Below are 19028 nucleotides of genomic sequence, written 5' to 3' on the forward strand. Positions count from 1 at the left end.
TTAGCTACTGATTTCAGAAAAAATTCACTGCAACACAATCATTTCAACACAACAACCTAATTAGCCTATCAATGTAAAGAACTTGCTCATGCACAAGGTTAATTGTTTGGTAGCGACCAACATGAGATAATTCTCATTAAGGAGAGTTTAGAACAGAAGCAGCTCCTATATGATTATAAATCTCGACTCCTTGAGACAAATAAGATAGAAAGACAGAACCATGCCATTCCCCCAGCCCTTTCCCAGTGAATTTTAACTTCTGGGTTTTATAGTCATATTACTTTGGGAGCTCAATCATTTGCACAGACTAGAGAACACTAATATCAGATCTACTTATAATATTTCACATAACAAGATTCCAAGTTTCTATTATGTAAAGAAAATGCACTGGGGATCTAATTTGATCCTAAAAGCTAGCTAGTAACGTGAGGATAGCCCAAAACAATAAAAGAAATTCCCTCATTAAATGTGAGACACTTTGGCACCTCCCCCTTCCTGGCACGCCCAGGACTGGACATTTGAAGTGTGACAATATGAGATGGGCCCCAACATTGGGTAAACCAAGAACAAGGATGAGTTTGGTTCTGATACCACATAAAGAAAATGGACGTTGAAGCTAACCAATCCCATATAATGAAATAATAGCTCACTCCTCAACCAATATGAGATATTGTAATATATTTCGGGCAGAGGTCTAATTTTTCCCCTAGAGTATTTGATTTAAAAGAGATTTACCCTCCGTTTAAAGTGGACTATTCATACCCCTGTTTCACGTGGCAAAAAAGGCAAATCCAAGGAAAAAGTGTAATGACAGGGGTACAAATAGCTCTAATTCCATGCCTCAATAGGAATAGTAAGGTAAGGTTTAGCCCGGTATGTGTTGCTTGGTCCCATGTCTTTGGAAAAATATCCACACGGCTATGAGATTATATGACCTCGTGAGACTTTGCCGGCAGCTACACCATGAATCCTCTACATGAGGCTGTCATCTTAAGGTAATGTGAGGCGCAAAGGAGTGATTATATAGCCAAGACATATAAGTAACAAAACCGGTGCTATTGTCTCCCTAATTTGTATTTTTCCTAATTGTTGCATTTTTATTTTCATTTATTAATAAAAAACTAGCCCTAGGCGCTTGCCTAGCGGATTGCCAAAAAAAATAAAAAAAAATAGCTCTAATCTAATTAACTCTAATACACACACACAACACCCCCACCCCCCCAAAAAAAAACCAACCCCAATCTAACAGAAATCACAGAATCTATGGTCCCATACCAACCCCTCGTCGCGGACCTCGAACGACAAACCCTATCTCTACTTGACTGAAAAGAGCCGCGTACAGAAAGATGATAATGGGTGGACCTCTGGTTACTAAAAACAACTGATTTTGGAGTTCCGTTGCCTGTAAAAAATGGAGTTCAGGTGATGTAAACGGAGGACGAGATGGTGGCTGTTTGAGGTGGTTTCAATGGTGGAGCTCTTGTGGTAGCATAAAGGGTCCAGCAGCTAACTTCCTAGCAAAAATCACACTTCTAACATTCTGGCTACACTTTTGATCAAGCGACTTCTCCTCCGTCATACAAGCATTGTGATGAATATGCTCGTTAAGCTTCCATTGGAGAAGAGGAGTTTCAGGCCTGCTCCTCGCTCCTCCAATATTTCTTCGCAACTTCACTCGGGCGGCGGCAAAATTTTTCGTCTTCCAGCGAGGCTGTTTACAAGTATTTTTAGGCAGTTTGTGAAAAAGATCTGGTTCGGAGAATGTAATCGTTGGGAGCTTAGTGTTGTTGCTGGTGTTCTTCATCTTTTGATGCACAGATACAGCCATTACACAACTCCTTTCTCTGAGTGGGTGCGCGTGTGTGAAGAGCTAGTATTAGAGCAGGGTGTGGTGGGGTGAAAGAAGGGGTGTGTGTTATGGTTCATTAGATCGGTGAGGTGAGTGGATTTTTATTTTATTTTTTAAATGAGGAAAAGCATTTTAAATTTAGGTAGATGATTTCTGTTAGAAAAAAGGGCAAACTCGAGCCAAATGTGTAACGGCAGGGGTATGAATAGGCCACTTTTTGAACGGGGATAAATCCGCTCTAAATCAAATACTTTAGGGGTATATTTAGTCTTCAACGTTTACTTCAAAAATCAAACGATTACATTACAAAATCCAATCGACTTATTAAATATTCATCTGTTTAGAGTAAGTTCCTCCAACTTTCTGATAGTGATCCAGATGAAGATAAGAATATTGATCTATTCCAGAAACAAGTAGTGTACAGAAATTAAGCAGGCAAGAGAACTGATGCCAAACAGCCATTTAAGGTAAGCAAAAAAAGTCTTCTGATCTTGTATTTTCATAAACTGTTTAACAGAACTGAACTTGCTTATATCTTGTCTTCCGTTAAGGAGGCCAATTAAGCAAGTTACGACTAATCCTTATTTACTAACCAATTGATGTAGAATAGTGGAAGAAGATGAACCTATAAAACCAGTTTGTCCAAAATTATACAGCAAATTCAAATGCACCACAACCTCAAAAGGTGTCTTACAACAGAATTTTTTTTGTTTCGATAAGGTGTATACAACAACAACAACAACAACAACAACAACAACAACGACCCAGTATAATCCCACAAGTGGGGTCTGGGGAGGGTAATATGTACGCAGACCTTACCTCTACCCCGAAGGGTAGAGAGACTGTTTCCAGGAGACCCTCGGCTCAAAAAAGCAATAGGAGATGATATAAATGCACCACAACCTCAAAAGGTAGACTACAACAGAATTTTTTTTGTTTCGATAAGGTGTATATTACACATAAATGTGTCTGTAAGATTTGTAAGAACAAACCAAATATTATACAACTGACAACCTGATGCACTTACCTGATATCAATTGCCATTACATCAGGATTGCTCCTTTCAGGTAGAAGAGTATAGTTTGGTGAAAAAACCTGATAGAAGGAAAGCAACATCTCAATTTCACTTGAGGCTAGAGAAATATCTTCTAATTATAGCAGAGTGTTTAAAATATACCGACCTTATAACAGATTTACAAGTTGTTTAACCAAAAATCTGAGTCTTTGGTCAAAGCTAAAAAGAAATTCGGGTTACTGATAATCAAGAGACAAAATAAAATACTTTTGAGAATGATGGTAAAACAGCAAATAGTTGTGTATTTCAATGAATTCTCAATAGTATTCCGTGTCCTTACAAATGATGATACTTCTTCCTTTTATAGATAATTCTAGGTAAAGGAATGAAGCCTCAGCTTTAATGATATAATTATGAGTAATAAATGACATTAAATAAGCCGTTATACAATCATTCATATTAAATACCAATTTTTTAACGTATCAAGTATTTAATAATGAATTTGGACTCCTTTCTGTCATCAGATCTTTGTCTTTAATGCCTTCTAATCCGTTGGCTGTAAATAATTTAAATTGATACGAGACTCGTATCTATACGTCATCTCGTGCCTATTTAAATTCTTCTTCCGGTGGCTGTCTCTATCCGTGCCTCTTAGTCAATTGTTACGCTTTGACCATTTAACTAAACCACGTGTCATGCCACGTCATCTTTAATATAAACTCAGTTTTTTCCCAATACACAAGTGATGTCACCTTTTTTGTTGCACAGTCTCTGAATACATTTCCTATGAGTACATTGCAGGTCCAATAAAAGACAGAATCTCAATACTAGTTCTTTCATGTCATTGTACTGAAAATTTGATTATATTGGCGTGAAATTTCAGTATTAGCAAACTCTATCAATTCAAATGTGAACATATGAATTGGACATAAAAAGGGAATTAAATCTAGTTGACTATGATTGAACAAGCTTGAGCCAGTCCAGAAAAACACATTTGAGAATGATCATTCAATTGCAATCAATGAAGATATGACCTTAAGACCCAATTCAATATCTTATTTTGGAAAACATTTTAAGTGGCTCAAAACTGAACCCAAAACTGTAAACACTCGTGTGGATCCAGAATAACTGAAAGAGCTTTACCTAAGAACATTATGACATTTGAAAACATAATTTCACATATAAACCAATATATCCCATTTTAATTGACATGCAACAGTAGGCACTTGGGAAAGTAAGCATTATTTTTCAAGGAAAGATTTAGTGCGAAACTTTCCGAAACTCCTAATATCTTACCCATTTACAGTAATTTAATCTCAAGAGTTACAAACTATAGTGAAAATGTATGGTACTCCATCCGTCCCAAAAAGGATGTACTTTTCGGATTTCAAGAGTCAAACTTCTTAACTTTGACCATAAATTCGGACACAGAATCTTTAAGTTTTTTTTTTAAAATAAAATTTATATAATTGGAAACTACATAAAGTGTACTATGTGTCACAATAACTAACAATTCAAAATATTTAAAGAAGGTATATGAGAGTCATTTTTAAAGAACAAATCGTTTGACTCTTGAAATCCGAAAAGTATATCATTTTTGGGACAGAGGGAGTAATAATTAGCTATGGCCATGCAACACACTTTTGTCTAAAAGACACATTTTTTGCATTTAACTATTTGGTCTATATTTCAGCTGCAGGTCTCTTTTCTCTTCTGCAAGAGTAGAATATTAAAAATCCACATTTAATGAAAAGGATGAGAATAGAAAAGGGCGAAGATATTGATTTTCCAGACAAGAACAAGAATAACTCCTAAAGTTGCAGAGCACACGGCATTCATCATCAGTTTGAAGTTCAAGACATCAGGTAATACAACCAAAATAACTGCTCTTGCGAAAGATTATCGTTTCTTGAAAATAGTTCAATGACTAACCAGAAAGTAACATATATTCACAAGACATATAGTCACAAGAATCAAGAAGAAAGTGCTCAGCGCAAATGCTCTAGCTCTAAGCCTCGATATAAAACATGTCAAATAGTATAAATACTTAAGTTCTTCTCATTGCACTATAATTTCTAAAAAGAAAAAAATATCTTCTTGTATTTTTCTTTAGACTTCAAACCCTCGGGAAACTGTTTAGGAAGTCCATAGTGGAGAAAAGTCCAAATTTTTTTGAAACTTTTACCTAAAAAAAATTACTACCATGTTTAAAGATTCATCCCTTAGAAAAGAACTATAACCGTAAGAAACTCAAGGGGGTTATTTCTACCTAATTTTTTTTAAATTTTCTTTCAACACACATAAAATAGCACAACTCGAATAGCATAGAAAATCATCCAAATAGTGTCCCCACCCTACACTTAAAAGTGTGCATTATCCTCAATGCACACCATAAATAACAAGATGATAAAGAAACTCCCTGGTATGCCAAAAACCGAAGCATTAGTAGCTCATGGGATACTCAGACTTCTCCCAAGCCTGATCCTTTATGCGCGCACCCCATACTTAGTTCCAACTATCTGGCTTGCTTTTGCATCCTTCCAATGATTTTGCTTCCCATGCTCCTACAAAATAAAAATAACATAATAGAAAAGGTAAACAAATAGAAAAAAAAATCAAAAAAATAGTAAAGTTGGGTTGCCTCCCAAAAAGCACCTTAGTTAATGCCATGGCATGACGTGGATCATTTTTTGTCTTCACCTCAAGTTTATGAATTGAACCCCAAGTTTTGATTAAAGCTTATGATTATTCTCTTGGGAAAGTACAAATTATTGCGAGCCAAAAACTAAATAATTTCTTATGCATTTTTTGGCTTTTAGATGAGGAGTATCACCTTGCCTAGACGGCCTCAAATACTGTAGTGAATAACCTTTTAAGCCTGCTACTGAAGTACAACAACCATTAAGCCACCAACTATATATTGAAACATCTCAAACAGTAGAGAAGGTTTGGATGATAGTAAAAAGTAAATCCAACGCACAAAGGGAAATGACTGTAGCGAATGAATCTGCAATATAAAATACAAATAGTTTTGGTGCTCTAACTTATCAGAACTCTCAAGTATTGGTGCTTGGTAGAAAGTGATTCTAGTAGAAATGGAGGACAGTGTAGCTAAGAGACGAGGCGATAATACAGTGGCTGGTCCTTGGCTGCCATGGGTGACTACGATGATGTATTGGGCTTTGAGGACAAATAAAATGGGAGTCCTATTACTGGACTCACTGAAGTTAAAATATTTACATGGACAAACAATCATGTTCGCAGAAGAACTGACAGAGCCTTAGTGAATATAAATGTTACAACTAGAGGTTATATTGCATGAGCCATTATTTTCAGATCATACACCTTTGTGCATATCCTTCAGTCAGGAACAACAACAAGCATCTAGATCTTTCAAGTTATTAATTAACTTACTAGCTGATCACAAGGACTTCTTGGCTATTGTGAGGAACAACAGAAACAAATACATGCAGATGCATGCTTGCTATGGAAGTATTTGAAGACAACACTAGCATTTTGGTCAGCCCTTTTTTTATCCCGACTTGGAACTATTTAAAAGAACATGAACAATTGTGGGGGATGAAGTGATTGATGATGTGCAACAATTCTTTGTTTTAGAATATACGTATAGACCCATCCGTTAGGGATATAGTAGATATGCCCTAGATCCAATATCATATTTGATGATTTGAACATATTTTTTGTGAACGTTATTTGATATAAAATATATGGCATTTGATATTCTTTTATCAATATTATTAATTGTTTGATTAATTTGATAAGGTCATTGATTAAGATTTGAGACTTGTCATCGTGATAGAGATCATGATAATGAGAGCAAAGTCTCTTACAATTTAATCTAAATTTGTTCTTGATCGTAAGATTATTAATTTGGACATTAGTAATCCAGTTAGATCAATATTTATGTGATCGTCTTTATGGGATAAAGATTAGTTGATCTCATTAACTAAATTACATAGATAGATGATGCATATAGAGATATGGTCATTGAACCGACTCATTGGATAATTCTTAATGGTTAGAATTACCATAAACTGTCAATAGGATATTCTCTTGAAGAATGTGATGTAAAAATTTCCTTTGACCTGAGATCGTCATAGTAATTGACAAGTTATTTATTGTGCTTTGATACTAGACACCTATGGCCCTAGAGGGATAGTTGAAAGGATATTGGGTATGATTAAATACTTGTAGAATTAGTGATTGATTAAGATGGAATCTGTCAACTCTTAGTAATGAGTTTAAGCTCCATGTTGTCATGAATTATAAACGGCCAAATTAAGACCTTGGTCAGGGCAGTTAAATGAAAGAAGAAAAGAGTTTCTTAGGTCATTCAATGGTTGATTATATTTGACATGAACACATAGTTGGTCGCCTATTAGGATTTGACAGTTGAACCATATCCTAGGGTGATCCAGAGCTATAAGGACAGAAGGAATTACTACATTATTCTTCTAGTGGTTCTTGAGAGTAAATTGTATACTTTATGCTATCCGGTCGTTAAGGAGTGTTGCTAGACGTCACCCTTGATTAGTATATTGATATGGTCAATTTACTACCGGCTTAGTATTGAACCTATGGGGTCGCACACTAACGAGTCTTCTGATCTTTGCTAGAGGATTAATTATTTTATTATTTGGTAATTAAATTAAGGAATTTAATTAGTCAAATACATTTAGTTATTAGTCCAAATGAAATATTATTATATTTTTTGCTAGCACAGAGGATATAATTAATATTGTGAACAAATTGAAGTTTTTTATTTGGAATAGAAAATTAAATTATATCTCTTGGTTAAATATATATGTGATATATAATTAATACTTATTTTATATAAAAGATGTTATATAAACTATTAATAAAGGACTTGTTAGCTAAATCCAATTTTGAATTGGATTAGTAACGTGAAAGTCCATGAAGACGTGAAATCAGATTGGAATTGGATTCTAAAGGAACGTACATGTTGCAATTTTATCCCATTTTGTAATAGGATTAATATTTGATTAACTTTGAGTTGGAAAATCTGACCGTCTTCGGCAGCCACAAACCCATTTGAATGGGATTCGTTTTTTTTTTTTTTGGAAAAATTGTACAAAGTTTATTTTTGGAATAAACTTTTACTTCAATTAAATCATTACCTCAACCAAATAGAAAAAAGGTTTATAGGTGATGCTATATAAAGGGTGATGGAACAATATTTGTATTATTAATTCTTGAGAAGAAAAATCACTTTGTGAAAGTGAGAATGCAACGCAAGCCAAGAAAGAAAATACAATTACAAGAAAAGTGTTTCTTGTTCTTCTTATAACATTGAGTTGATATTTTTGAGAAAAATTTCAACACAATATTTCGTTCAATTTTGTTCACGGGTTTCATTGATCAAAGAGTTGATAGCAAAGATCGGTCTCGATATGGATACGCATAGAGTCTTCGCACTATCGAAGAAATTTTGAAACAAGACTCTCTTCACCAGGTACGTCTTAGATCTGATCTTTGACATGTAAATAAATTTTAAACACGAAAAGATCTGCCTAGGATTGTTATTGTCTTCCGCTGCGTGTTACGAACACCTATACACAATCCTTCACCATCAACTTCACCTCTTTTACCCTTATCCAAAGCTTCCAAATCCCTCAAAAGTCTCACACTTCATACCTATTTCTTGCTGTATAACTTCATACAAACTCATCTCAAATATCCTAACTAGTAGTAGACTCTGATGTGCTTGTGGATGACAGTCAATCTGCTTTTGTGCTTGGTAGGTTTAAGTTCACATAAATTGGAACGGAGAGAATATTACACTTGATCTTTACTCCAAATTTATGAATGCAAGATGCATATTTTCCTTACACATATCAGGGTTAAGTTGTATGTATTTCCACTTTAATTTTAGCTAAATAGTTTAATGGCAAAAAGGTCTCATGGCCACTTAAACTTGTACCAGATTGTCATGCCTGTAAATAAACTTTCAAAATTCACATATGAACACTTCAACTTGAGCATAAGGGAACTAATAAACACCTCCGACAGTTGAATCATAGCGCTTGCATTACAATTTCACAAACGTGGCAACCCAATCAGAAATAAACGAATTAAAACCTACCACGTGTTAGGCGCGAAAATCCACTAAGCACCGACTATTTCCCATTAATTTTTGACCTAAAACACTCATTTCATTTTCATTTTCGGTCGTCTCTCTCAATTCCCCTCTAACATTTTCAATCGTCTGCTCAAATGGAGTGAACGATTGTCATAGGATTTTTCTTCTATTAGATCATCTGAAGGTTGTGTTTATTTTTCTTACAAAATCGGTCCAAAAATAAGAATCTGAGACAATCGTGTACCGTTGCTTTCTCCTCCACCAAAAATATAGAAGTCATTAAAGGTCCAATTGTTGTCTTTCATGAAATTTATGGTTGTTTTCTTGTATTTTTATTCGTTATTGAAGTTGGTCATAATAGAATAATATTTTATATGCATGCAATGGTTCTTTCGTTATTTAGGGTTTAAAATTAGGGCTTTTTGGAATAACATACTAAATTCTTATTTTTTTTCTCTGGATTTTGCCGGTTTCATCGCTGATTTGGCATATAGGGTTAAAAATAATTAGGGCTTTTTATCATATAAAAATAATTTGTCCCTTAAAGTGATAAAGTTAGGGTTCTTTTCCCACATTTCCTTGTTCCTTTTCAAAAACCTGTTCAGAGAATATTGTCTCTTTCTTTTGAATATTTTACTAATCTAAACTTTTCTTATCTTATTTTCATAGGCGTAGTGAGGCAGGATGGTTGTTCTTGTGAAATTACAATTTTACTATCAGGAACAACTGGTAGGTGGCCCATTAATGAGGTATGAAAATGGTATAATATGGCTTACTATTGTAACTGGTGACACTGATGAATTGTATGTTATTCAGTTCAACAAATGGGCAAATGATACGGGGTACTTAGATGTGGAGAAATTTGCATTTCAAGTCAATAAAAAAGGACCATTTTGATTTATTAATGATGTTTTATACTTCAATACCACACAGGAGGGGAGGGGTGATTTGTGTGGTACCCAATTTTCGCTTAACTTGATTATAGAAGGACCTGGTTCTTCTATGTGTTCCAACTACTACTGTTGCGGAATAATAAATACAGAAAATAAAGAACACAAAGATTTTACGTGGAAAAAACCTGGCTCAAAAGGTGAAAAAAACCACGACCTACCTTCCAGTAGGATTTTCCCAAACTCTCCACTAAATCACTGAGCCAAAAACTGCATTTACAAAAAACTCTTTTGTAAACCTAGGATTAACTCTAATCCCGTTATGCAACCGTTAGCTCAAGAAGTTGCAAAAGTTGATAAGGATTAAGTATGGTATGTATGTAGGAAAAATAAAATGTACCAGGGCTAGACAAAAGGTAATGAGTAAGTATTTAGGTGATTACAAAATGGAGTTTTCTAGGATTTATGATTATGCTGACATGATAAGAACTACTAACCCGGAAAGCACTGTTATGGTGAGGACTTCAAAAGAAATAGAACCTGGTAAAGAGTTCTTTGTGAAGATATATATTTGTTTACATGCTTTGAAAACAGGTTGGTTAGAAGGGTGTAGAAATGTAATTGGATTTGATGGTGCATTTCTGAAGGGAGTGTGTAAAGGTGAGCTATTGTCATGCATTGCTAAGGATGGTAATAACCAGATGTACCTTGTTGATTGGGCAGTGGTTGAGAAAGAGACCAAGAACAGTTGGTCCTGATATTTTAAGTGTCTAATGGAGGACTTGAAATTGACAGAATCTGAAGGTGAAGGACTAACAATTATGTCTGATATGCGGAAGGTATGTGTATTATTTTAATCTTATTTTTTACTTTAATATTTAAGATTGCATTGGATAACTCTAACAGTGTGTTTTTATTGTTCAGGGGACTTGTTCAAGCTATATCTGGATTGATGTCAAATACTGAGCATAAAATGTGTGCAAGGCACATATGGAGCAACTGGAAGAAAACTTGGATTAGTGAGAAAAGAAGGAAGAAATTCCGGGGTTGTGCAAGAGCTTCATTTGAAGCATTTCTGAAAGTTAAACTAGATGAGTTGGCAGAATTGGGTGGCAATAAGAAAATAGAAAACTTGCTTAGATATCCCAAACAGTCATGGTGCAGGGCCTTTTTTAAAGACTATGTAAGTGTGATATTGTGGAGAACAACATGTCCGGTACCTTCAACAGTTGGATACTTACTTCTAGGCACAAGTCAATCATAACCATGTTGGAAGAGATCAGAGTGAAGGTAATGGAGAGGATGCTAATATGAGAGAATTTGCTATAAAGTGGAATTTTGATATATCTCTTATGGTAATAGGGTGTATTGAAGAGAAATATGTAAGAGCCACCAAGCATGAATATAAACGAAATGGGGACACCGGATTTGGGATCCAAGATGGAATTTACAAACACATAGTTGATTTTGTAAAGAAATAGTGTACATGTAGAATGTGACAGCTGAAAGGCATACCATGCTCCCATACACTTTGTGCAATTTTTTTAAAGGTATGACACTGCTGACTATGTTGAGCATTGGTATAAGAAGTAAACATACCTCAAGGGATTCAATTGTTACATTCAACCTATGACCGACATGGAGATGTGGCCTCCAACTCAAAACCCCAAATTTGAGCCTCCTGTAATTACTAAGATGCCTGGTAGACCTAAGAAACATAGAAGGAATGCTCAAGATGAACTTACAAAGAAATTTGGTAATCGATCAAAGAAGGGGACACCAATGACCTGTTCTCATTGCAAGACAGTAGGGCAAAACAAGAAAGGTTGTGCAATCTTGGTAAGAATCAAATACTTCTTATGCTTTAAGTGTTTTTTAGTCTTTTGCTGAATTTTTATATTCTGGATATTTTAGAAAGGGCAAAATTCAATTGATGGTACTAGGAGTAGTACTGCAAATGCCTATGCTACAATAGCTGTAACAGGAGGTCATTCTGGCACTACTGCTGGTGGTGGATCTGCAGCACAACAATCTGCTACTATTGCAATAGCTAGATCTGTAACACAAAGAAATTCTAGAACTACTGTTGATGGTGGATCAGGAACACAACAATCTGGAGAAAGATCAAGGACTCCTCAACAAATTCTTAGAACTTTAGATGGAAGGCCTTGGACTACTGTTTGGTGAATCAGGGACACTCATAGAGAGGGTAAGTATGTGAAATTTTGTCCAATTGTTGTATCTAATTACTATACTAAGTTATAAAATTATATTTCTATTTGAATGTAGTTTGGGTTAAGGGACATAGTCATACATGATCCTAGGCAAATAATTAATGCTAGCCAGACCAATATTGATCTTGGATATAGAGCACCTCGACTAAGATGGAAAGGAACAAATGCAGTAACACAAAGGCAGCTTCAACAATAGACTAGAAAGAGACAAATCAGGCAACCCTAAGCCAATTTGAAGCTCCTTCTTCAACTTAACGAAACCTGAGCCAATCTCAGTCCAACTTCAACCTGTCTCAACCATAATGATTTGAAGAAAAGTTTCTTTTTGTGAAAATTTAAGTCTGTTAGTGTAAGCACGTGATTTTTGCCCTATATGAGAATTGCTCCCAAAAAATTCAAAAAATAAAATAATTTTCCTTGTTGTGCAATTTTGTGATATTTTGAATAATTATTTGTATTTGTCTGTGCATGTTTATTTGCTAAATTAATAAAAAATACAAAAATATGTCGTATTTTGCATGTATGATTTAATTCTACAATTTGTTAGTAATTAAGTTTGTTTACAAAAAAATAAAAATTTACAAAAATAGGCATCGTTTGCATTTTTAGCATTTAATGTCCAAATATACAATTTTATGCTTAATTATTACTTAATTGTTATTTGGAGTTAATTTGCGCTTTTATAACTTAATTTAGTTCTTAATAATAGTTTAAGTATTTTTATAATTTAGTTTTAGAAAAATAAAATAAGAAAAGAGAGCAAAATATAAAGAAAGTCGGAATTGGACCTCTTCTTCGATTTCAAGCCACAAGCCCAAAACATGGCCCAATTTCCCAAACGACCCAGTCCATTTCGAACTGGGTCGACCCAGTCCATAACCCAACACCCCTATTATCTTACAAACAACACAAAACAAAAAAAAAAAAGAGAAGAAAACCCTAAAAAATACTAACCCATCCGCCACCCCCCTCTCTCTTTCTCTCTTCTCCTTCACCATCTTCAAGCTCCATCCATGGCTGCCCTACCCCCAACGACCACCCACCCCCCCCTCCATCCCTTCCCCCTCACCCCGTCACACTCACACACACGCACCAACAACTCCATAGCTGCCCTCCTCCATCGAGCTTCGTCATCGTCGAGTTTGAGCTCATCCATGGCTTCCCCTACTGCATCGTCTGCTCCTTCTTGCTGCGTTCAGCTGCTTCTCACTGCCGCTGCGTTCCAACTGCTTCTCCTTCTCGTTGCTGCCTGCTTCTGCTCTTTCTGCTACGTCCAGCCATGGACGAGCTTCATCGAGCTCAAACTCGAGCTCCCATGGCTGCCCGCGTCTCCACTGCTGCTGCGTTTTTCTTCCAGCTGTCTGCTGCTTCACTTCATCGTCCTCGTTGCTGTGTTTGCTGCTGCATTACAGCGTTTCCGAGTAGCTGTTTCTGCGTCTCTTCTCTTCGTGCTGCTGCTGCTCGCGACCGCTACTGCTTAAGCAAAAGCTTCGTCCAAACGAGCATCGTCGTCTCCATCGCTGCTACTAGTTGAGTAGCGTTGCTACTGCTGCCCGCGTCGCCACTGCTGCTGCGTTTTTTCCAGCTATTTGCTTCTTCACTTCATCGTCCTCTTCGCTGCTATTGATGCTTGTTGCTTTGTCGTCTTCAAGTCCGTTTATGTCCAAGTTTCGTTGGTTTCGTTTAGAGTTCGTTCGATGTTCGTCGTTGGTCATTCACGGTTAGTTGTTCTAAGTTCTATTTCGTCCATAATTTGTTTGATATTTTCAGATTTTGAATTAACATAAGTTTGCTTTATTTTTCTTATTTGTTTTAGATAAAAATTGTTAGTTTAATTATATTGTTGTTAGATTTAAGTTGAAGATTCAATTTAATTATTTTCAGTTTGTTTTATTAATTTTAAGAGGATTTAGTTTTAATGTAGAAAGGTGTTAGTGTAAATCGTTTAAATCCGTTGTTTGTTGTTAATATAGATTTAATTCGTATTCATTTTTTGAAGTTGGTTTTAATTCAGTGATTTAATGTGAAGTTATGTTTTGGTTTTAATTTTTGGATCATGTATCTTTGTTATAATTTTTGTTGAATTTAATTAAGAAAGATTAATTGATTATTTGAAGATTAGTAATTTGAATATATTTATTTGTTTTGTTTAAGTTTAATTCGAAGTTTGAACAAAGTTTGTTTGTTATTGTTATTGAATATTTTCATTCATGTTCATACTTTGTTTGGTTGATCTTGAATCCGAAATTTGTATAGTTTGATTTCTTGTTTATCATTTATGATTATTTCTTGAATTTGTCTCATAATCTTGTTTAAGTTTAATATAGGAATTGTTTGTTGTAATGTTGTTAGAGTTGATTTTAAGTTCAATATTATTGAATTTAGAAATCTGAATATACTTGTTTGTTGTTGTTGTTGTTGTTGTTGAATCTGAAAATAGGTTTGTTTGTTGCTAAAAATATTGTTCAATCAAATTTTAGTTGTTCTTTGTAGTTCAATTTGTGTTCATGTGATATTATTGTTATGATGTTCATCCGTGTTCATATTGTTGTTTGAATTTATGTAAAAATTGGTCATATGGGCTATATTTTGGTTGAGTGTGATTAATTGATTTGTTATAGCTGATGGGGGTAATGTGGTAAATCGCAGTACGTTTGGGGGTAAAATAGTAATTGTAATAAGGTCGGAAGGGTAGTTTAGGAATTGTACATGTTTGCAATTTTTTTATGTGAAGCATGGGGGACAAAATATAATGGGGTGGGTTGTGATATAGTTGTTTAATATAAAGGGGGGACAAGACAAATTTTAGTGTGGGGGAATCTTGTATTTGTTTATGTTAGGCATGGGGGACAAAATATAATGGGTGGTGTGATATGTTTATTTAATGTAATGGGGATGAATGGGAAGATAATGGGTTTGGTAGAGAAAATGGTTGATTTTAATATAATGAGGATGAGTGGGAAGATAAAGGGTTGGGATTATATATAGGAAGGTCTTGAATAACAAGAGGGGAATAACAAGAAAAGAATAAGAACGAGAGAGAGAACAAAAAAAGAAAATAAGAGAAAGAAAAAGGGCTGAACATTTAAGAGAGAGAAAATTCCGAAAAATATTTAAACTTTCAAAATAAAATAAAAAAAACAAAAAAAAAACTTCTGCTTTCTTTCATTGTTTGAAATCAGAATTAATTGTTGTTTCATCAAAGCTTGAAGCTTTTGTTTTTTTTGGGATTACTGCTCCACTGGTTTGCAAACTCTGTTCCTGGGTTGTTACTGTTGTTGGGCTGTTGTTGCTGTGTTGTACTGTTATTACTGCTGCTGATTCTCATCTTCATTTTCTTTTGCTTCCAATATCAGGTACACATCTGACACGCTGGTTATTGTAATCCGAATATGAAGCATGAATACGAAAAATGAGGAGTTGAAATTCTGAATTAGCTTTAATTATATTCTGAATTTTATTTGTATGTATAATTTATTTAGTTTGCAAAAAATCAGAATCGTGTAGCTATTTAATACATATAGTGGAACATCCGACGATAGCTTAACGATTGAACTATCTACATATTGCCAAAAATAAATAAATGGTGTAGTAACTCCGTCAAGTAAAAAAAAATCAAACGAATAGGCCATCTAGTAGGAACTTGGTAAAAATATTGTTTAGTTAAAATAAATTGGTTAATTTCAGCATGTAAATGGTCTAGGATTAAAATTAGATTGCTAAGTTTTTTTTTAATTTGACAAACTGATAGCATGCCTAGTATAATGTAACTAGGTAATAACATGTGAATAAGACGACCCAAGTTTAGTTTTATGTCATACACGTTGGGTCTGGGCCTGCAGTGACAACGGACTGTCATGTTTGCATCATTTTCAGATTTTATGAATCATATTCAAAATTCATCTATAACAACTCAAGCATGTAAATAAATTAAGATATTTTTTCTTTTATTTTGTAGAGACAAATTTCAATAGGAAAATGTAAGTATTTTAGGACTGTTTTTTTTTAAAATAAGATGAGACGAGCCTTGCCAAATAAAACACAAATTGTGGGGCCCTCGTAAAATTTAAATTGATTACTTAAACTTCGGGATGGGCCGTTTAGCTAATTTCACGGCCTTCCCCAAAGTAATAAAGCGCTAATCGCTTTAGGCGCGATATAATAATAATACATTCTTAAACACGGGTACGCATTTATGAGACCCAAATCCAAATCCCAAAACATTGAATAAAAATACGTTCCGGATCGTGGATGCATTTTATGTGACGCAATCCAAAGACATGTTTTTTAAACGATGTTCACATTCTTTAAAAATATAATAATAAAAGCGGCCAAAGGATAAAATTTGCACATAAGTTTATAATACGTATTATATCAAATAATCAAGCCAAATATAACAGTTGAGCGACCGTGCTAGAACCACGGAATTCGGGAATGCCTAACACCTTCTCCCGGGTTAACAGAATTCTTTATCCGGATTTCTGGTTCGCGGACTGTAATATAGAGTCATTCTTTTCCTCGATTCGGGATTAAAATTGGTGACTTGGGACACCCTAAATCCCCCAAGTGGTGACTCTGAAATAAATAAATAAATCCCGTTTCGATTGTCCTTTAATTGGAAAAACTCCCCTGTACCCCCGCGGGGGCGGTAAAAAGGAGGTGTGACAGTTAGTATCAAAACTTATTTGTAGGTCATTCTATGGAAGAATTGGTCTGAAATATTCATAACTTAATTAATATTCTTTTGGTTTGGTTTTAAACACACTAGTAAACTGGTTTTTGCTAGTATGCAGATTTGATGGCCTGCTAGTGACAATCAAAATAGTTGTTTTGAACTTGTATAATATATGTTCAGATGTTAATGCCAAGCATAACTTTTTATTGCAGTAAAATACTTTATGCACTTGACATTGTCATTGTTTGTTAAGAATAAACATATAACAAAAGATCCTAAGCTAAGAATAACACTACAAAGAGCAGTGCAACAACAACAAACACAATGACATATTATTTTCCCATGTTGCTTCGCTGCCCATTGATGCGAATTCTTGATAGCAGTCCCGAAATTACTTGTTTGTAATGATCTGAAAAAGGTGGGTCAACCCACCTGAAAAAATTACAACGACTAGTTGTACCATAATTTGAGTATCCTAAGAACCTTCTACCCGGATTAGTGGGCTTCCAGGTTATGCACACAACATCGTCAACTCCACAACGACACACTACATGATTTTCCATTGCATTCTTAGCCTGAAGAATAAAATATTGACCTAGAGAAGAAATAATTTGACTTGAATCTGTAAAAAATTTGAAGGAAGAAGAAATTTAAAGCTTGTATAAATCAAAAATGGAGGTTGTAGGCCAAAGAAGGAAGAAGAAGCCCTCTAAATAGATGGGCCCTTGGGTTTATTACAATTGTCCATTGAAAAAAAAGGAAATTTTACCTCCCATAGCAAAGGTATACACCCTATTTATTATAAATCAAAATTATTTTAAAATATTATTTTCTATAGTTACCTTTTATATTTTATAGCAAAATAAGTATTTATGGTATATACTACCATTGAGGCATGAAATACGCTATTTATGTTTTTCCTCTCTCTTTGACGGCTGGACATACATATTTTTAAGGTAATTGCCATTCCTGTATTCATGAATACTTGGTGCGAATACATGTGAATATATGCGCATACAGCTGGACTACCTTGATTTTAGGCGCTTTTTTACTGTTGTATTCATGAATACATCAGACCGAATACATGTGAATACATGCGCGTGCAGCTGGAATGCCCTGATTTTAGGCGCTTTTTGCTGCTGTATTCATGAATACATGGCGCGAATACATGTGAATACATGCGCGGACAGCTGGTCTACCCTGTTTTTTAGGCATTTTTGATGTTGTATTCATGAATACAGCAGCGCGAATATAGGGAATACACTACCGTAACACCTGAATAGTAGCTATATGAAGTAATTATATATATGGTAGTTATAGTAAGTTAATAGCCACTAAACAATAGTGGTTTCTGAAAATTCCTCTTGAAAAAATCACATTCATGCTCCTGCCAGGCGTGACGTACACGCACAATAGCTGACTAGGAATAATTGATACCACGTAGATTGAGTCATAGGTTAGAGGTATTTATTAGTTCACTTATGCTCAAGTTGAAGTGTTCATATGAGAATTTTGAAAGTTCATTTATCGGCATGACAATCGGGTACAAGTTTAAGTGGCCAGGAGACTATTTTGTCCGGTTTAATTTGATGTAAACTTTGGGTTCTAAAAAGTATTTACTTTTCATTTCCCATCGGCCAACTCAATATGTTTTTCAAATATTTCGATTTGGTATTTCAGATATTCAGTTGCTTAAAATATTATACCGATATCATGCCTAATTAAGTTTGGTATTGTTCGTTTTTTTCTCTTTTTCAGTTCAAACTTGACTGATTTGAATAGAGAATTGTAAGTTTATTCTGTCTTCAAAGATCGCAAAATAATGTAGTTAGTTCTAACTGCCCACTATTAGTTTCATGACCGAAAGGAGGAACATACTTTCTTGAAACTTGATAGAGAGTGCCATACAAATTATACTGTACACAGTGACCACCATGAATTGGAACTCCTCTTTATGTTATTACTATGGCCACCATGATTAGCTGAACTCCAATCAAGAGACATAGCTATAAATTAACCAAAAGGACTCAAAAAAATTAGGTAAAAAGATGTTGGTCCGAACGCTAAATCTAAGAAAATGCCTTTTCCGAGTTTTGAGCCTCTGAACATTTCTTTCTATTCCTTTTTGGATAGGGGTAATTTTCTAGAGAGTGAGTTAGAGGACAGGCTTGCTTGATCATGTGTGAACCTTTCAACTAGACTACCACAACAACAACAACAATAACAACAACCCAGTATAATCCC

General features: G+C 34.8%; 1 long non-coding RNA gene across 1 annotated transcript; it reads left to right on the plus strand.

The window, feature by feature from the left end:
- Positions 1–13150: 13150 nt before the first annotated feature.
- Positions 13151–15626, plus strand: LOC142162626 (uncharacterized). Its single transcript, XR_012693848.1, has 2 exons — positions 13151–13829; positions 15466–15626. It is a non-coding gene; the product is annotated as an uncharacterized LOC142162626 (long non-coding RNA).
- The last annotated feature ends 3402 nt before the right edge of the window (positions 15627–19028 follow it).

Source organism: Nicotiana tabacum, chromosome 8 (genome assembly GCF_000715075.1).
Source record: "Nicotiana tabacum cultivar K326 chromosome 8, ASM71507v2, whole genome shotgun sequence".
NCBI lineage: Eukaryota > Viridiplantae > Streptophyta > Magnoliopsida > Solanales > Solanaceae > Nicotiana > Nicotiana tabacum.